This window comes from Neophocaena asiaeorientalis, unplaced genomic scaffold (assembly GCF_003031525.2).
Source record: "Neophocaena asiaeorientalis asiaeorientalis breed wild unplaced genomic scaffold, Neophocaena_asiaeorientalis_V1.1 scaffold912, whole genome shotgun sequence".
In the NCBI taxonomy this organism is placed as follows: Eukaryota; Metazoa; Chordata; class Mammalia; order Artiodactyla; family Phocoenidae; genus Neophocaena; species Neophocaena asiaeorientalis.
The window spans coordinates 245,680-268,004 of NW_020175052.1; positions in this window are offsets into that span (position 1 = coordinate 245,680).

Consider the following 22,325-nt stretch of genomic DNA (forward strand, 5'->3'; position numbering starts at 1 on the left):
AGAATTTATCTAGTTGGTTGTATGACTTTCAACAGCAATGCTTTTGCCCAAGTGACAGTAGAGAAAAGGCAAAGATTTGGGTTGAAGTGGCAAAGACTAGAGGAGCAAAGATAGTTAGTATATTTTTAAGAAATTATAAATTATACACCATGGACTCTAGAATAGATGAAGGGAGTGATGGCAGAGTAGGGATGGCAGAAAGAGAAAGTGAAGTATTATTCTATGGACTAAACGTGCCAAAGAGGTTCAGAAAGTCACAGAAGGGAATTTTAAGAACCAAACTGGAAGAGTAAGTGGTTTTATTGAGGAAGGGAAATGCCTGAATTAATTATTTTGGAATTAAAAAGCTATAGGTAATTCACAGAGTGGCTATGGAAGTCAGGGAGCAACATGAAATACAAAACATCATTGTACCTGAGAAGGTCAAGGAATAGAGAAACCTGGGTGTTATATAGATCATCCACTTAGGTACAGAAGTCATCCCAAATTTGGGATGCAAAGGAAAGCTATAATGCAGGTGCCAAAGTCTGCAGTGAATGAGTGAAGTGCCAAGATGCTAGAAGGTTAATAGACGATAGCATAGAATAGGAAGAGTGGGTGGTAGAGTTACGTGGCATAAATGGCAGAAAGGATGGATTTTTTAAATGGTGGAGAAAACTTGAGACTATAATCATCTGAGACAAATACTGTATGCTAACACATATATATATGGAATTTAAGAAAAAAAATGTCATGAAGAACCTAGGGGTAAGACAGGAATAAAGACACAGACCTACTGGAGAACGGACTTGAGGGTATGGGGAGGGGGAAGGGTGAGCTGTGACAAAGCGAGAGCGAGGCATGGACATATATCCGCTAACAAACGTAAGGTAGATAGCTAGTGGGAAGCAGCCGCATAGCACAGGGAGATCAGCTCAGTGCTTTGTGACCGCCTGGAGGGGTGGGATAGGGAGGGTGGGAGGGAGGGAGACGGAAGAGGGAAGAGATATGGGAACATATGTATATGTATAACTGATTCACTTTGTTATAAAGCAGAAACTAACACACCATTGTAAAGCAATTATACCCCAATAAAGATGTTAAAAAAAAAAAATAAAACCATTAGCACAAGTTTCTATTTTCCTACAGTAATTACCATCAACCCCCTCACCAACTGGTCTTAACACTTCTTGAATCTTGAGTTGTGCCCTCTAGCTTCCACTACACACGGCTATGTGTGACACCTCCTCATTTTCCATCTCTAGGGAATGTAAGTTTACATTAATTTCCAATGATGGTCATTTCATAGGGTTTATGTCCAATCCAGGATTCTCCAGCGAAGTGCTGTTTAATAGAAGTTTCTGCAAAGACAAAAATATTCTCTACCTATGCTTCCAACATGGTAGCCAAATCATTCCCAGGGCCATTTTCAGGACCAAAAGCTTAAATAGAAAATTGTCCCTCATCTTCTTGTTGCAGCTCTTCCTTCTCTGTCCCTCCCCCTATTTCCTTTGGTCCAAAACTCTTCTCTGGGATTCAGAAAACAATATACAGAAATGCCTGTGTCCGTGGTCCTAAATCTGAAACCCATGGCTATCCAAGGTGTCATGGATGGGTGTCAGGAGTCCATGAACTTCCTGAGGATGCTTGTAAAGGTCATGCACATGTGAATGTGCATTTTTCTGGGAAAATTATGCAAAATGTTTATCTTTCTTAAAGGGATATGAAACCCCAAAAAGTTAAAAAGTTCTTGTCTATAGAGAACACATAAAAATCTTAGAATCTTAGATGACCAAATTAAATTATCAAAAAAGAAGCTTAAAGAAGATCAAGACATTAGAGAGCAGTTTTTCCCACCTAGCAGTGCCTGGGATAGTGCTACCACATAGGAGATGGTAATGAATATTTATTGACTATTTAGCCAGTTAACATTGATAATTGATGGAGACATAAAATTGATGAAAGATAAAGTGTACTCAGGGAAGTGCAGTGTACCTTGATGAGTTCCAATGTTCTTGTGGGAACAGGAGGCTATTAGGACTTCCCAATGAACTTAGGAGCTGTGGATCAAGGATCTTCACCGTGAGACCTGGGTAAACTTTCTTAATCCCCTGTACCTGTGTTGCTTTTGCTATTCCCTGACCATTTCCCAGAATGGAAGATCTCAAAACAAATATAAAATCACCTAGTTTACTTATTTAATGATTCCATATCTCACTCCATGGTCAAGGAACCCGCAGAAATAAAATGAGTATTAACAGGTCTAAAGCAGAAAGCAAAGGAAGCAAATCCTTGGGTGGAAAGAAAGAAGTAGGCAGAGGGCGGACCTAGGGCTGTTTTGGTATTCAACCGAGTGGGGACCCACTCAGCATCAAATGTATGGTGGAAGCATATCAAGAGCATTTAGAAATCAAAAGTTTCAGGACACACAATGAATAAAAATACTAATAAGGGTGTTGAAATTTATGGAAACTCCTCCAGCTGTCTTGTTTCCAGCATCTCATCTTGGCTTGTTTTCTTAGTCAAAAGCACAAACTTCTGAAATGACTAATGGTATACCTAATTATGGGAGAGGTTCTAAGAATTGAATCCATCCCAAATTCTACATTCATGTTCTCAAGGGCTGACTCAAGTTTTGCTTTATAGGTGATGAAAAAATAGATTGAAGCTTATATAATAAAGTTTTTCTATTTCATGATAATGAACTGTACATTATGACACATCTTAGTAACTTTTATTAAATCTATTAGCCCTTTAAAATCATTGCCAATATTTCTTCAGTTAATTAAAACCAGTGAGTGTTTAATGGACATTGTGATTATTATAATTAATTAAGAATAGACAAGGTAAAAAGACACTGAACTCGGGGATTTTTTTTAGTGATTTCATGGAATATGAAGGTGAAGTCCCTAAAATCAACACCTTCCATTCCTTTGAGACCTCCTGAAGTAAGTGCAGAAAGGTAAAAACTGGAAGTTAATTTCCTTGTCACATCCCAAACAAGTAATTTACATACACATTGTATATAGACACATTATGACTATAATATTGACTATCATTTATAGATAATTGATAGTCATATGTTGCCTCTTTCCTTAAAGACAGCTAAATCCATCTGTTTCAACAGAAAATAAATATTCAAAATGAAACAGTTAGAAATATTGTGCATAGAAAAAGCATTGAACTATAGGTCAGAAGAATTTCTCATCTCTATTTTTTGCTGTTACCTGTGTGAATTAGAGCAATGCCTCTTTTTTAAAAAAATCTATAAAGTAAGAATGATAACATATGAATACCAACCTCACAGAATTATAATATGGTTTGGATAACAAGCTATACTTAAAGATACTTTCAAAAGTGGAACATAAGCTACACATTTGGTTTTTATTACTTTAGAAGTTTATTTTGGTGGTTTTCAAACCTAGCTGAGCATTGGAATTACTAAGGAATTCAAAATAAGTACATGGTGAATTCTCTCTGGGCTTCACCTTATACTTACTAAATCAGGATGCCCTAAGGAGGAATCCCAAGTCAATATTTTTATTAAGCTACCTAGGTACTACAGACCTATATCACTAATAAAAGAATAGCTATTATTTGTCAGACACTATGGTATAGATTCTTCGAAAGGTAGGCACTTTTTCCATACTTGATATGTCATTTAGACCTCACAAGCGTTCTGGAAGTAGATATTATTATGCCCATTTTACATACGATGAAAGATTAAATAACATTTCCAAGATCCCCAAGGTCACACAACTCTCAAGTGGTAGAAACCTCATTAGAAACTTAAGACTGTCAGATTGCCATTGGTTTTCAACTTTTGAGTGTTTGTAGCATATTTTAGGATCAGAATTTCTAGCAGTGTATATGGAAGGATTACAAGACTCAATAAGAGAACAAGCCATGGCCAGAGTATAACAGTGCCCTTCTAAACAGGTCGGTGTCACTTGGCTGCCCATTTACAGTGTGATGCTGTTGTAGCAGAATGTTACTGCCTGACTGAACCCTCATGCTCTCATGTCATGAAGTAGAGTCATTTCATGTTCCATTAGACACATGATGGTGTGTCTTTCTTTGGTGCAGACTCCCTATGGCATTGTGCCTTTCATTTCTTAGGTACATTAATATTCTCGATGTCCATCTAATATTCACTGTCCTAACAGTATAGGCACTTAGTTTGACAAAACTTATTTTTGCACATCGACCAAAATTTGAGAGCACACTAAATGGTTCACAGCTTATTCTTCTTCCACTGGGTCCTTTAGCCTCATTTGAGCTTAGATTTTTTTTCCCCCATGTATACCACATTTAATACTTTAAATAGCATTTCTGCCAGAAGTTGGAATGTTCTGCCAATGTGGGATGAGACCCTGGTCTGCTCTTTACTTAGGGTGACATTTCACATAGTGGTGTCTGAAAGTCTGGCAAAAGAGACACTGGGGACCCTTCCCCCTAATGTCCCTGAGATGTACACTAGGCCAGAGAGGGAGCTCTTTTCTTGCTGTTCTTTTGCCCAGGACTCTGGATGGGAAGTGTTGCTTTGATAGTGGTATTAACATCTTATTTAGTCTTTTTTTTTCTCCTGTCTTCAATATATAAAGCATATTTTATAACTCTTAGTAATTTTTGCTATTTTTTTCAAGATATTTCCAAAAATTCTTATTTTTTTAAAATCTGACTTCAAAATTATACCCTGGAATATTTCTGTAGCATAGGTTATTACTGTAGTTAAGTGTTTTGATTTAATTTAGGTTGGAGAGAGCTATTATTTATTGAACATTAACTACGTTCTAAGTTAATAAGCACTTTGTAAGTATAGTCTCATTTAATCCCCACAACGACTCAATTACAAAATTTATTATTTCCTTTCATAGACAAGGAAAGAGACTCAAGGGAGATTAATTGTCTAGTAAATGGTAGAAATAGAATGGAAACCCTTGATTATCCAAATTCAAGTTCTTTCTTCATCACTCTGATTTGTCAGCTCCTTTAATGATTGTTGTGGTGGTTTCAAATAAATGGCCTCAAATTCTTTGATATTTCTCCTATTGAGAGGTGGAGCCTGTGCTTCCTACCCTTGAATCTGGGTGTGTTTTTAACTCACTTATAACACATAGAATGCAATGAAAGTGAACACATGATTTCTCAAGCCAGATCATAAAAAGTGATTCAGCTTGTCTTATTCACTGGGACACCCATTTTGGAGGCCTGAGCTTCCATGTGAGAAGTCCAGCTATCTCAAATCCACCATATATTATGAAGAAGCTCAGGACACTTGGAAAGATCCCAACTGACAACTGTGTCCACCACCAGACTTGAGAATGAAGATGCCTCCAGATTGCTAGCCCCCAATTGCCAAGTCTTCCCATCTGAGGTCCCAGACATAGTGAAGCAGAGACTGTCATTTTTACTACACCATTTTTCTGAGTTCTGGATGCACAGAACCTGTGAGCATTATAAAAAATGGTTATTTGAAGCTTCTAAGTTTGGGGGTAACTTGCTACACGGTGATAATAACTGGAACCATTGAACAACTTGTATAACTGCTTAGATATATCTTTCTCTATTCCCCCTATGGTGTTACCTTAGCAGTGGGGTTAAATTAGTCCTAAGCTAAAACCAGATCTAGATCAATGACAACCAAACTTAAAAGCAAACTTCAAAGGAATTAAATTGATTCAAAGTATCTTAACTGCATATCAGAGCAAAAGTTAAAAATCAGTTAAAGAAAAACATTAAAATCCCATATCCTAAAGCATAAAGTCTAAAATGTCCAGTATGCAAAAAAAAATATCAGAAAAACTAAGAAGCAGGAAAATAAGACCAACACCAGGAGAAAAATAAAAATTATTTTTTTTACCAAAAATGAAAGAGATGATATAAAGAACAATTAAAACAGCTATCATAGCAAAGTTATGTATGCTCAAAAAATGTAGAGGAAAACATAGATATGAGAAATAGAAGACCTAAAAAAGACACAAATGGTATTTCTAGAGGTGCAAAATACAGTGTGTGAAATGAAAAATACATGCTTTAAGTTAATAACAGAATAAATACTGCAGAAAAAGAAATATGTGAATTTCTTGAAGACACAGTAATAGCTACTACCCAAATGAGGCAGGGAGGGGAAAAAGTGCAGGGAAAAATGAGCAGAGCATTAGTGACTTGTAAGAAAACATCAAGCAATCTAAATATGTAGTTGGAGTCCCAGAATGAGAAGAGAGAGAGAGCAACAGAAAAAGTAGGTAAAGAATTAATGATCAGAAATTTTCCAAATTTCATAACAATTGTAAGATAAAAGATCCAAGTAGCTCAAAAAACCCCAAGTTGGAAGAAACTTAAAACAGACCACACTTAGATACATCATAATCAAACTGCTGAAAAACAAGGAATAAATTAAAAATCTTAAAAGTAACCAGAGAAAAATGACATATTGTGTTCAAGGTAAAAAGATAAGATTGGCAGCAGATTCCTGGATAGAGAACAATGGAACACATCACCAAAATACTTAAAGAAAAAGATCAATGTAGAATTTTGTATCCAGTGAAAATAACTTCCAAAAATGAAGGCCAAATAAAGACATTATCAGACAAAAACTGGAGGAAGTCCTCACTACCAGATCTTTGCTATGAAAAAATGTTAAAGAAAGTTATCTGGGAAAAAGGAAAGTTATACCAGATGGAAAATTAGATGTACAAAAGGAATGAAGAGTACCAAAAATGATAAAAATAGAGATAAATATAAAAGGTATTTTTGTAATTAAACAATACATTTAAAAGATAATAGACGCCTGACAAACCCACAGGAAGCATCAGTCTCAATGGAGAAAAACTGAGCGCATTTCCTATAAGATCAGGAACAAGACAAGGATGTCCACTCTTGCCATTTTTATACACATAGTTTTGCAAGTCCTAGCCATGGCAATAAGAGAACAAAAAGAAATAAAAGGAATCCGAATTGGAAAAGAAGAAGTAAAACTGTCACTGTTTGCAGATGACATGATACTATACATAGAGAATCCTAAAGATGCCACCAGAAAACTACTAGAACTAATCAATGAACTTAGTAAATTTGCAGGATACAAAATTAATACACAGAAATTTCTTGCATTCCTATACACTAATGAGGAAAGATCAGAAAGAGAAATTAAGGAAACAATCTCATTTACCATTGCAAGAAAAAGAATAAAATACCAGGAAATAAACCTAGCTAAGGAGGCAAAAGACCTGTACACAGAAAACTATAAGATAACAATGAAAAAAATCAAAGACAACACAAACAGATGGAGAGATATACCATGTTCTTGGTTTGGAAGAAACAATATTGTGAAAATGACTATACTACCCAAAGCAATCTACAGATTCAGTGCAATCCCTATCAAGTTACAAATGGCATTTTTCACAGAATTAGAACAAAAATTTTACAATTTGCATGGAAATGCAAAAGACCCTGAAGAGTCAAAGCAATCTTGAGAAAGAAAAACGGAGCTGGAAGAATCAGGCTCCCTGACTTCAGACTACACTAAAAGCTACAGTAATCCAGACAGTATGGTACTGGCACAAAAACAGAAATATAGATCAATGGAACAGGATAGAAAGCCCAGAGATAAACCCAAGTAACTACGGTCACCTAATCTATGACAATGGAAGCAAGAATATACAATGGAGAAAAGACAGCCTCTTCAATAAGTGGTGCTGGGAAAACTGGACAGCTACATGTAAAAGAATGAAATTAGAACACTCTCTAATACCATACACAAAAATAAACTCAAAATGGATTAAAGACCTAAACATAAGGCCAGACACTATAAAACTCTAGAGGAAAACATAGGCAGAACACTCTTTGACATAAATCACAGAAACATCTTTTCAAACCCAACTCCTAGAGTAATGAAAATTAAAACAAAAATAAACAAATGGGACCTAATTAAAATTAAAAGCTTTTGCACAGCAATGGAAACCATAAACAAGACAAAAAGGCAACCCTCAGAATGGGAGAAAATATTTGCAAACAAAGCAACTGACAAAGGATTAATCTCCAAAATATACAAGAAGCTCATAAAGTTCAATATATAAAAAGAAACCAACTACGCAATCAAAACACGGGTGGAAAACCTAAATAGACATTTCTCCAAAGAAGACATAGGGATGGCCAAAAAACACATGAAAAGACGCTCAACATCACTAATCATTAGAGAAATGCAAATCAAAACTACAATGAGGTATCACCTCACACCAGTCAGAATGGCCATCATCAAAAAATCTACAAACAATAAATGCTGGAGAGGGTATGGAGAAAAGGGAACCCTCATACACTGTTGGTGGGAATGTAAATTGATACAGCCACCATGGAAAACAGTATGGAGATTCCTTAAAAAACTAAAAATAGAACTACCATATGACCCAACAATCCCACTACTGGGCATACACCCAGAGAAAACCATAATTCAAAAAAACACATATACCCCAATGTTTGTAGAAGCACTATTTACAATAGTGAAGACATGGAAGCAACTTAAATGTCCATCAACAGAGGAATGGATAAAGAAGATGTGGTACATATATACAATGGAATATTACTCAGCCATAAAAAGGAATGAAATTGGGTCATTTGTAGAGACGTGGATGGACCTAGAGAATGTCATACAGAGTGAAGTAAGTCAGAAAGAGAAAAGCAAATATCTTATATTCACGCATATATGTGGAATCTAGAAAAATGGTAAAAATGATCTTATTTGCAAAGCAGAAAGAGAGACACAGTTGTAGAGAACAAACTTACGGATACCAAGGGGGAAACTTGGGGGCGGGGTGAATTAGGAGATTTGTATTGACATATACACCCTACTATGTATAAAATAGATAACTAATGAGAACCTACTGTATAGCACAGGGAACTCTACTTGGTGCTCTGTGGTGACCTAAATGGGAAGAAAATCCAAAAAAGAGGGGATGTATGTATACGTACGGCTGATTCACTTTGCTGTACAGCAGAAACTGACACAGCAGTGTAAAGCAACTATACCCCAATTAAAAAAAATCATATGACCATGGACAACCAAAAAAAAAAAAGATAATAGATGTCTGAGGGTACAATTAATAGCAGCATATTGTAAAGATTAAAGTATATGTGTAGAAATAAAATATAAGAATAGCACAAAGGACAGAGGGAGAAAATCAGTATACTGGGCTGTACCATAAACATTAGTTGAGAGTGCAGTAAGTTAAAAATGTATTTTACATCCCTATAGCATCACTAAAACAAAACAAAACTTAACTAAACAAAGTACCAATAAATATTTTTAACATATTCCAAGCAATAATTCTATATTTGCAACAAAAGTTTCAATTAGATTTAATAATAGTGCTTATTTTTTAGAAGTTCCAGAGAATAGAAAAGACGATATTCAAGAATCAAAGTTCCACTTTCAGATCTGGCTTCAAGTTAGAAAGCAAAGTCAGTGACAAAGGGGCAAAGGACTTTGGAGACTTTACCCATTTCTTAATCTCCACCCTCAAACTGGGCTTCCTCAGCAAGTATAACATTTGTAAATATGGTACATAAGTCCGGTGTGAGTAAACATCTTTTGAGAGCAGGGTCTCTCTTTTGTTCATTACTATATCATTGGTGCCTGACATAGCAGGTATACAATAGTATTTGATGATTCAATGAAAGTGTCAGAACCCTCTGGAGAAGCAAGCAAATTGAGCACCAGGTGTCAATCTTTGCAACTGGGTGAATAAGAATAGAAGAGGTTATCGTTTGTGGCCAGGTGTTTAAAGCTCCTAACCCCTTTCTGATAAAGGTACTGCTCTCATCTTCTCTGTGACCCTAAGTTAGGGTGCTTATTCAACAGCTTCCAACTCTGACTTTGAGTGTGCTTGACCTTGGTTTAGCAAAACTAACTCTTGACGTCATTCCTTGTATCCCAACTGAACTCAGCTTGACAATTGAAACCCTTTATCTTTATTCTTCCTTTAATTAATAGTTTAATTTGGACTCTAAATCTGGCCCTGAATCCAGATTATTCTTATCATAACTATTTAGCACAAGGAGCCTGTATTTCACAGGCATCATGCCAAGTGGAGGGAATAAGATGTGGAACTCATGCCATCAAGGAACCCGAGGTCTGGGGAAGAGGCAAACACATAAACAGCTAATTATCACATATAGGGCTAAAAGTAGCAAAGCAAATAGGGCAGTGGCAAAAAGCACTGAAATATACAAGCCTGTTACAAAAACTTGGCATACACAAAAATACTTGTAAAAGCTTGGCATCTGCCATTCCACATTTCTTGAATCTCATGACAACCCAATCTTTGTACCCAGTGAGATGGTCCTGAGGACATATTTCCCATGTCTGTTGATAATTTCCTCTAACCTTGAAAATGGAAGCTACAAGTCCCAGAATTTCATCATTTGCTTCTTGTTTGACAGCAGAGGAAGAAGCAACTCTATCATGTAATTGGACTAACCACTAAACTAGGAACCAACAATCATGTTATATGAAAGCCCTCCAGTTCTGTATAGTCTATAAAATTAATCCAAATGAATTAAGTTAATAATGGAGTCCAAAAATCACAATTTATTATATCACCAGGGGAGCAGCAGCCTCTGAGTTCACTCTAGGCTATGTATTGCAGATCCTAGATCGTAGATGATGGTGAAAGAGTTGCAAGGAGAGAAAGGCACAAGGTAAGACAATCACACTTGACTGAAGCCAACACCAGTAGTAGGCTCATCTTGTTGACCCAGTATGGGTTTCCCAACCTTGGCACTATTGGCATATTGCACCGAATGATTCTTTGTTGATGGGGTGGGGAGGGAGCTGTCCTGTGCACTGCAGGATGTTTAGCAGCATTTCTGTCCTCTACCCACTTGATGCCAGTAGCACCACCCACCACCAGTCATGAAAACCAAAAAGAGACATTAGATGCTCCCTGGAGGGTAAAAATCCCCTGTTCGAAAACCACCTACCTAGTAGCCTAATAGTATTCCTGTTATAACAGGTGTATTTTAGTTTCATTTCACCAAAATAAGTGAGGCTCCTTACCATGGCCCTCATGTGTACAATTAAATTGAACTAAATAATTTCCATAAACATTCTTACTTTAACATTCTTTAATTCTCTAAACCTCCGTCCCTGCGCTGTCTCCAGGTTTTACTCTTGATCTCTCTCCTTTCTAAGCTTTTTTCATTCATTCATTAATTCTACAAGCAATGATTAAGCATATTCTGTGGGTCAAACCCTGGGCTGAGTACTGGGAATACGTGGTTAAATAAGGTAAGTTCCCTGCCCTCAGAACATGCACAGGGGAGAGAAACGTAAGTGAAGAAAAGCAGCTCATACACTTCAACAGGGTGACCACTATAGAGGCCAGAGCCTTGAGTGTGTGTTGGGTACAGGTGGGAGATGGGAAGGAGGGTGGCAGAGGATAGAGCTGGGGTTTTACTCATCACTTGAGTGGCTGCATAATGCACAGGAAATCTAGAAGCTGACCCTCTGAGAAGGCTATTGGGCTTAGCAGTTTTCTAATATCTGAGCACTGGTTTAGCAGCTACACCACTGGTGTCATGGCAAAGGCTCATCCTATCTCTGCCACAAAAATACAGAGGAGGTAAGGCTACATTCTCAAAAAGGCTTTCATTCCATGTGGAGTCAGCCTGTCTTCCTGGCTTGATGCCCATACAAGTGAACAAACAAAATAATTGTGGGCTAAAGTACTCTCTACCTTGTAAGGGTCATCTTAGGATTGCCCATAGCGTGCAAGGCATTTGGGCATTTGCCAGGAGCCTACATGAGCCTGTGTGTGCCTTTTTAGGCTGAGGCCTGGGGAGGGCATGAGAATTGCAGAACGACAAATTTGCTTACCCCTTCTGACACATACAAAGCCTTTGCACCCCCCTCAATTTGCAGAAAGTTTATTTCTCTAATTATGTATTTAAGGACCTGAGTCAGTCAAACTTCTGCCTCCACAGAACTATCTCACCGCATAAACAGAATTTCATTTCCCAACCCTGGCCCTAAATGGCAGTGGAATATTGGGGTAAGGTGGTTCACATTGCTCTGCACATGTGTCTAAAGAGTGCAGAGTCCGTCCGGACCCGATCTGTCTCTTGAGGCAAACCCACACCTCTGTCCCAGAGATGAGTTGAGACATGAAGTGCAGAAGGGCTCTGGTATGTGAGAGTGGCTGTCATCTCATTCACATCCTGGAGCTGCTTTCTGCTTTCCTTTCTCCTGATGCCAATGATGTAGCCCAAACGGACTGCATTTTGTGACTTTAGATTTTGGACTCTTGTCCGGATGTCCTAGCGTACTCCAGTCCTTGCCTTTGCAACTTTTCCAAGTGGTGCCTCTCCATCATCCAGTCAGCAAACCTTTATCTCAGGCTGATGATGTGTTGCTATCCAGGCATCTCTGGCTGTTCAGAGATTAACCTAGCCCAGTACGCATCCTGGAGAATGCCCTGCTGTAGCTGGGAAACAAATAAGCAATAGCTACAATGTGTATGCTACAATGTGTACAATGTTGCAGGCAGTAACAGAAGTACACTTATAGAAGAGAAGTGGCACAAGAAGAAGAAATTTATGACTCCAAGGGAGGTGGGGACAGAGAAGTTTTCTCAAAAGGGGTATTATCTGAGCTGAGTTTCTAAGAAGAGATAGAAATTGATCACCCAGATAAGAGGCAGAATGACTGAAGAATCTGTGTGTACTCAGACACAGAAGGGAGAGCAGTCCAGGCAGGCAGGCAACTACAAGTGTTGAAGGCTTTCCTGGAGGGCAGAGCAAAGGGGTTGAAAGAAGATGGGGCAGATTCCATGGCCTGATGGGGAAGGAGTCTGCTACTCACAAGACTTATCCTACATCACTGAAGCATTTCAAACAAGACAGTGCCACGGTCAGACTTGGGTTTTGGAAGGATTACTTTGTAAATAGTGGAGAAAATACCAAGGAAGGAAAACTGATTAGCTAGAACTGAAGGAGGTGAGCCATCGTGAAACAAGGACCTGCATAGGCAGAGGTTACAGATAAGACAGACATTTAGGAGGTCAAGATACGGGACTCAGTGACCGATGGAGTGATTGGTGAGGGAGAAAGAGGCATCAAGCTGACTGGTGGGCCTCTGGTTTGGCAACTGGCTCTGTGGTGATGTTCCCACCTCCTGGCTTCTGTTTGGACACATGGGACAACGGTCCACCCTGTTGAAGTCTATGAGCTGCCTTTCTTCACTTACATCCCTCTCTCCAGTGCATGTTTCTTCTCTTATTCAACCAGTGCTTGCCTGGTATTTGGTTCACAGAATATGCTCAATTATTGCTTATAGAATTGATAAATGAATAAAGAAAACGTAAAGGGAAGAGAGAGAATAAAACCTGGAGACAGTGCAGGGACAGAGGTTTAGAGAATTAAACAATGTTAAGGTAAGGATGTTTGTGGAGCTTATTTCCTTCAACACATTAATTATACAGATGAGGAAACCAAGGCCCAGAGAGGTAAGAAGACAGGAAGACTGGGTGGTGGGAAAGTTTGGGGAGGAGAGACAATGCATTCAGTTTGGATTGTATTACATTTGTTTTGCCCATGGTAAATCCAGTTTCTGATATCCAATGTGCTGTTGGAATGTAGAGCTCAGGAGAGGGGTCGAGTCTAAACATATAGGTTTGGGATGCAGATCTTATGAAGACCAGGGCAGGCAATGTTACTACTACCTCATGAGAATAGATGAAGTCAGGAGCCAGGAGGACCAAGGGGAGAGCTCTGATAACCTCAGAGCTAGCATAGAATAGTAGGAAGCAACACAGCAAGTTACTTATTCTTCCTACACCTCATTCTCCCCCAACTGTATGTGTACCTACATTATAGGGTTGTCATGACATTTATTTATTTATCATCTTTATTGGAGTATAATTGCTTTACAATGGTGTGTTAGTTTCTGCTTTATAACAAAGTGAATCCGCTATACGTATACATATATCCCCACATCTCCTCCCTCTTGCATCTCCCTCGCACCCCTCTAGGTGGTCACACAGCACCGAGTTGATCTCCCTGTGCTATGTGGCTGCTTCCCACTAGCTATCTATTTTACATTCGGTAGTGTATACATGTCAGTGCTACTCTCTCACTTTGTCCCAGCTTATGCTTCCCCCTCCCCATGTCCTCAAGTCCATTCTCTATGTCTGTGTCTTTATTCCTGTCCTGCCCCTAGGTTCTTCAAAACCATTTTTTTTTTAGATTCCATATATATGTGTTAGCATATGGTATTTGTTCTTCTCCTTGTGACTTACTTCACTCTGTATGTCATGACATTTAAATGAATGAATATTTGTCAAGCCCTTAGGGCAGTGCGTGGCAAGAAGTCTATGCAAGTGTGAAAATTAATATATAAACACTAATAGTTAATGGTGGACAGAGGAAAATAGCTCTAAAAAAATAAGTAAACTAGGTATGATAAGAAAGTAAGAGGAAAGCAGGCAGCTGTGAGAACACCAAAATCTAAGGGAGAGAGAGTTTAAAGAATGAGGGAACAATTATATGACAAATGCCAAAGAGAGACTAAAAACAGGAAGGATTGAAATGTCTATCGGCTGTGGCAATTGGAAGTTCACTGGTGATTTTAGAGCTGCGGTTCAGGGACAAGAGGGGGTAGGCTCAGGTGTGTGTGGCTTGGTGGGCAAGAAGTGGGAAGGGTAATGTGGGAAGTTGGCGCAGAGCAAGGCTGGGCAGAGAAGAGGAGAAACCCTGATCAGGGCACTGTTAAGCCAGAGCCTAGTCAGGATACACAGGAGCACAGGGCAAGCCCCTTCTCCTTCCCAGAGTCCTCATCTGTACAATGAAAGAGGACTTGACCTCTACATTTCTACCAGTGATGATGACCTCATCTTTTCCTTTTTTTTCCTACTAACATTTGATGATGATCAAGTTCTTTTTGATTTAGAAATGGTACCTGAATTCGCTAATGATATCCTTTCAAAATGTTGTTTTTAGTTTATGGAGATGGATGCTGTTAGATGTTGGTTTATTTTTAATTTATAAAAATGTTTTCAATGTAAAATTTCACCTTTGATCTTTGGGAATGTGTTTTCAGTATTCTCACATTAACAATGAAGCCGACTCCATTGTCTGTGAGTGATGGGGTGATTATTCTCAAAGTCACGAAAGGAGTAACCCAAGATTTTAATTCACGTTTGCTGGCAGCTGATGAGAATAACTGGGGTGGTGGCAGAAAACTAACTTAGAACTGGGTCTCTAAAGAACTCAGTTTTTATAAATGCAAAATGCCTGTCAGTGTAAAATGTCTATTTCTCAAAACAATGTTTTTTTTCCTGCCACATTCTCTCTTCCCACAATAGGGTATAACATATCATAAGATTTTTCCTCTGGAGAAATCAGCTTTAAAAAATTTTTTTTTCATCTTTTTGTTTCTCCCTTAGTGATAGAGTGTTTTATAATAGCATCAGTTTTATTTTATTAGATTAATGTGGTTATGTATGTACCTAGACAATTTCAAAGCACTCTTGCGTGTTTTATTCATCTGATTTTCTCAGCCACTCTTTTAGAATGGCAAAATAGGGGTGACTAGTTCCATTTGAGAGGTAAGAATCTAATGCTGAAAAGACCATGTGACCAACCACGGTCTCACAGAATTGCCCAGGGGCACCTCTTAGACACTCAGTCTGGAGAGAGTGCCCACATGGGGAGTCAGTATGCAAGCGCTGATTAAGTAGTGTCAGTAGATGCCTGGCTTATAACTGGCGCTCACAAATCAGTGGGCACTAGGGAAATAAGGGCCCCCCGACGTCTCTCTGTGCAGCACTCATCTTTACTGTCAGGGTGTTAGATGCGGTGATTTTAATCTCTTAGTCACTGAAAATTAAGAGAAAACCAAAATAATGCATAAGGTGAGAACGAGGGAAGAGGAGAAGGAAAGAAGAGAAAACCTTAGCAGTAGTTAAAAATTTCACAAATGGTGGCTCTAGATGGTGGAAATATTTCTGTAAAGTGCTGACTTCATCATTTTACTAAGCATTTATGGGATAATATCTAAGAAGCATTTTGAGTGCCTTGGAAAATCGTATTAGACAAATATAAAATAGTGGGCGTATAAAAGTGGAAGACAATCTCAGATATATATTCTCTGAATTAGAAGAAATAAAATTGCTTTATGCATCAAAATGACCAGTATAAAGTGAAGAAAGCAGAATTTTTTGCTTCTCAGCAAGGTAACCAGTCTGGTTTTCCTAAGGATTGATGTAGTGTAAAGATGTTTACCAGCAATAAAAAAAGTCTATAGAAATATTGCTTTCGTTCAGCATGAGGGTGAAAGATTGCTAATTTAGTCTCAACAGAAACAATTTAGCTGTCTTTAGGACACATGCTCCTATAAGTTTAAGTCATTTACAGTAAGTAAAAAATTCTATGATCAAGTTGTTTACTTTATCAGGATGTCAGATTTAGAGGGTGCCCTGAACTTATCTCAGCAGAACATCTTTTCAGACAGCTTTTTAATATTCTGGACATTATCCTTTGAACCAATTGGTGTCATAATTTCAAAGGATGACAAAATAAATAATAATCTTTTCTCAATGTTACTATTACCAAAATTCTTATGCCAATTTTAAGAAAATGGTACTGTAAGTTTGACTATAAAATACCGTACCACAAACTTGAAAGAAAAACAATTATTTCTTTCCTTTATCCCAAGAAAATAATTTTGAAGAAGAAAAATCTACATGTCCAAAGATAATTTTAGTTGCATTATTCATGATAGAAATAAAATAACAGAGACAACTTAAATAATAGACAAATAGTTAATAAATAATTGCATGTTGCTATGGTAGGCTATTATGCAACCATTTCTTTTTATAAGATTTAATTTTATTTATTTTTGGCTGTGTTAGGTCTTCTGTGCACAGGCTTTCTCTTGTTGCGGCGAGCGGAGCTACTCTTCATTGCGGTGTGAGGCTTCTCCTTGTGGTGGGTTCTCTTGTTGTGGAGCACTGGTTCTAGGCATGCGAGCATGCGGCCTCAGTAGTAGTGGCGCACAGGCTTAGTTGCTCCGCAGCATGTGGATCTTCCTGAACCAGGGGTGCAACCTGTGTCTCCTGCGTTGGTGGGCAGATTCTTATCCACTGCACCATCAGGGAAGTCCCTAGTCAACTATTAAAATGATAAATACAATGTTCATGAAAAAACTGAGAAAAATGTTTACAATATAATATTTTGAAAAGTGACAGAGAAGATATGATTATGTCCATGTAAAAACTGTATATTTATGTAGATAAAGTGTGATGGGGACATGAAGAAATAGAAACCCTTGATGTAACAATGTATCAGTCAGGATAAGACAGATTATGCGTTCCCTATCAGTCACTCAACAAACCTCATTCTATGAAATCAGACTTTGCTCCCTGTAACCACTCAGGGACCCAGACCGAGGAAGGTTCCATCTGTATACCTGCTTCCTCAATTATTTCAACCTCAGCAGAGGAAAGATGTGGTTGCCACTATATCTTAAAGATTCTACACAGGAGTGAAATATTTCACATCTACGTACATTTATTTGGCCAAAGCACATCGCATCATCATACCAAACTTCAAAGGGGACAAGAAAGCTAATTCCTACCATGTGATCAGAGAGAGAGAATGAGAACTATTTGATGAACAACACTAACGAATCTCACAATGAGATTGGTGGATTTATAGATGCCTTTTCAAATATTTTATAATGTGAAAATAAATGTTAATACACATTTTACACTATCATTACCTCAGATTTCACTTGTGAGCCAGAAATTGGGAGCTGATGATATATACCATATTAATGATTCAAAGAAAGGCTTTTTAACTGGAGATTCTTTAAAATGCACATTCCTTGGATAAAGAAGATGTGGCACATATTTACAACAGAATATCACCCAGCCATAAAAAGAAATGAGATTGAGTTATTTGTAGTGAGGTGGCTGGACGTGGAGTCTGTCATACAGAGTGAAGTAAGTCAGAAACAGAAAATCAAATACTGTATGCTAACACATATATATGGAATTTTTAAAAAAGTTCTGATGAACCTAGGAGCAGGACAGGAATAAAGGCACAGATGTAGAGAATGGACTTGAGGACACGGGGAGGGGGAAGGGTAAACTGGGATGAAGTGAGAGAGTGGCATGGACATATATACACTACCAAATGTAAAACAGATAGCTAGTGGGAAGCAGCTGAATAGCACAGGGAGATCAGCTCGGTGCTTTGCGACCGCCTGGAGGGGTGGGATAGGGAGAGTGGGAGGGAGACACAAGAGGGAGGGGATATGGGGATATATGTAGACGTATAGCTGATTCACTTTGTTATACAGCAGAAACTAACACAACATTGTAAAGCAATTATACTCTAGTAAAGATGTAAAAACAATGTACATTCTTTTATTCAAACATTTAAAATGGACTGAGATGATAAACATTTTCATGTTAGGAAATAGAGTTTGAAAATATTTTTGGCTTCACATCATGGTAATATGCAATTTGTGAATTATATGGAAGAAAGAAACTTCAGCAAGGCATTCTGTTATAAATATTTATGTGTTGTTAGAAAAATACATCTTTTGCCTATGCACAATGTAACAATTTGCTTACTTCAGCAGGCAATCGGCAATAAAGAGAATACATATCACACTAGCAGGGTTTTAAATATTCTAGTATGTAAACTATGCAGCAGTTTAAAATGAATGAGAGGGAGTGTGATATACAGTAAAGAACACTGTCTTTGGTATCAGGTTCAAACGCTGAACCACCATTTATTATAATATATAATCTTGGGCAATCTTAGCTAACACCTTCCACAAGAGGAATTTAAAATTCTTCCCTTGTATATACTGTTATGAAGTTTATCAGATAACACATGTAAAGCACCTAGAACTGTGGCTAGCACATGGTAGAAAAATAAATGTTCATTTATTTATATTTATATCATTGAATCTTGGGCAACTGAAATTACGCAAGACTCCTGCCATACACTAAGGGCAGTGGGTATCTTTTAAATTCCACTCTGTTACGAATAAATACATAGAGGTCATGGCACCATTATCTAAATGTTCTTACTGAATGGAGATACAATTCAAATAAAATTCCACAATGCGTTTGTCGTTTAACTGATACTCAACCAGTGTGGGATCTTACCGTTGCTGGTTACAGTGCCATGTGCACACGTGAGCACTTAATAGACAATGATAGAGAAAGACAATGACAACCAGGCAAACCTTCTGTCTCAGTGATCTATGATGAGTAAATGCCTTTCTGGGAGCAAGCCAGGCCAGGGGAACTAAGCCATCCAAAGGCAGCAGGGATTGCCTTAGGAAGTGGATGGACACTTGGGCCCCTGTAGCCTTTGCTTTATTCTGTCATGTTAATAGGTGATCATGAGCACTGAGATGGCCAGGCTGGCACAGAGCAACTGGAACCAGGTTGGTTTATGAGATTGGCAGATGTCTTCACGTACCTCCGAGGGTCCTTATGGGTTTGAGAATCCACTCACTCTGTATCAGAATGGTTCTTTGCACTCCATCCCATTTCCCCAGTCCCTGCTGGTGGTACTGGTATGGGGTACATAGTCCAAAGACACCGTCCACTGCTAGTTTGGGATCAGTGGATAAGAGAGATAGCAAACTGGGTTTCACTCCTGCCAGAGGAGCAACTCTGTCCATGGAGTTGTTATAATCCTCCTGAAGCCTCTGCTAAAGATTCTGAGTATACCTATAAACAAACCACATGGCTCTCATTGGCTGTGCAGAGGGAAGAGAAACCATTACTGACTTTGCAGTTTCTGGGGTCACACTTCATCTTGGGAGGCTCAGCCTCTTTCCTTCCCTTTTGCATAAACAACTGTTATTTTCAAAGCAAAGCTCAAGTCCTCCCCTTCTGACCAGTTGAATTCTCCCCAGCCAGTCACACTTGCCCTAACGAATTGCTCTTACCATTGCTTGTCTCTACTTTGTATACTGTCTGGGTGTGGTCTGTGCACATGGAGTCTTGTGCTGTAAGCTGTCTGTGGGCAGTGATCAGATCTTATAGTCTTTTTTTACAGTCTACAGAGGTCTCAGCAAATATTTAGGTATGGAGTAGACATTTACTTAACCATTCACTGCCATTATCTAAGGATACGTTTGGAGAATCTTGCTACAAAACGTTGAATTGGGCTTTATTCTTCTCCTGTTCTAAGTGTTAAGGTCATTATCCTTCGTTACTAAACCTAAAAATGGACCTATGTGAAAGTCTCCTAAAAGATGGCAAAAAGGAGTCTAGAAACTATTCTAGTTGCCTTAGGTCTTTTCCTGATCAGAGCATTAACATCATTCCTCCCACCTTCAGAATGTCTCTTAGGACACATATGTGGTCTTAGCTTATGTGAAGATTCATCCTCTCAGTTGGGAAGCATTTAATTACCATCAGGTGGGAGCTCTTTGTTGTTGGGGATGATGTTATTGATACCTTGACTAGCATCTGACTAGCAAAGTTTCTGGCACATAGTAAGCACTCTGACATTTTTCATCAGTGAATTTCTGCTTTGTTTCTATCATTTCCACATTATGAAATATTTTCTCTTAGCCTGTAGGATAATCAAATTGTACCTGAATATTAAAGCCAAGGACAGAATAAGTGCCTACTTAAGGAGCTTTCAATCTTTTCTCTGAATATTCCTGGAAGCTGCCTCCCTGGTTTTAGAAGTTATGTCTAAAATCTGACTCATCGATTTTGCCTTTTTAGACCCCACTCCCTTAAGCCCATAGACCCTGCTTTCAGTAACTGCCTGCTTGCTGGTGGAGGGCCCCACCTTTTCCCGCAAAGAAGATATTGTCTTCTCCAGACAATATCAACCATCATGTCCTCAGAGAAGGGCAACCTGTTCAGTCCTATGAAAGGAAATATAGTATAAAGAAGGGTCCAAGGAAAGACAGAGTATGGTTCCAGGAAATTAAAAAAGTGGGATTCTGGTGCTGAGCTTCTCCAAAGCTCACTAAAAGGACCTGAGAGAGCACCCCTATAAAGAAAATACATACCTGACTTTTACCTGTTAGCAACAGAGATGGGAGTTTTTATTCCTATATTGTGAAGCAGAATCACTTAAAAAAGAAAAACATGGGAAAGTCTTCCACATTTGTAAAACTGTTATAAATGGATTTCTCCTACTTTTCTTTTTCAGACATTTCTAAATTCTCCAAAACGAAGTGAGAGTAGCATGGACATATATACACTACCAAATGTAAAATAGATATCTAGTGGGAAGGAGCTGCATAGCACAGGGAGATCCGCTTGGTGCTTTGTGACCACCTGGAGGGGTGGGATAGGGAGGGTGGGAGGGAGGGAGATGCAAGAGGGAAGAGATATGGGGATATATGTATAACTGATTCACTTTGTTATACAGCAGAAGCGAACACAACAAAAAATCTGGCCTTGTTATGACCTTTAAGCTAAAAAAAGTCTGACTGGAAGATGGATTTATTTTAAAAGAAAGAAATGAGTGAATAGTAATGTTGGTTGTAATTGTCCAGTCCTTTAATTTAAACTGGCTTGATTTTAATAATCCTCTGGTTCAGTGTACCTAGCAGTAGCAGAAAAACAATGGGAACTCATTCAGCAACATCCTCTTACCTTTAAATACACATCCGGCCCAGTGACTGTGGGGTTCCATTGTTGGTGTTACCACTGGCTGGATTAAACCAATGAAAGCCAAAGTTAACTTTTCCAAATGAAGTGGAAATACACAAAGATATAAAGATACTTGGTCATCAGTGATATTCACATATCATTGATGAAAAGAAATGAGAAGGTATATCCTGTGGCAAAAATGACCACGTCAATATTCTACACAGTGCTACCATCTTCAAAGTGTTGGCTATTCCCATGAAGTCTTTCACACTGGATTTGACCGGTATTCTTCCAGAAACGATGTGATTGGAAAGCTTGCCATGAATGCTCACTTGAGAGTTTAGAAATCTGTAAAAACAGGGAAGATGATTCATATTAACCTTTGTCTCACTTCATTTATTCATTCACTTAACCGCTTATTCATTCCAGAAAATTTTATTGGCTACTCTTTTTCTCCCCTCTGTTTCTATAAATGAGATGAAAATATTCTTTAGAAAAGGTTAAGACGCCAGGGTTATCCTTTTCCTCTTCTTTTATTTTTCCTTTATAAGGTCATTCTCATACTAAGAAGCCAGGAAAAAGCCAGGAAAACAAAATTCTGGTCCTCCAGTGCAAAGGGCTTTGTCTGGCTTTCCACCCTTACACTAGTACAAGACAGAGGTGTAGATAAGCACTGCAATGTGAGCGTCCCATTCTTAACTTGAT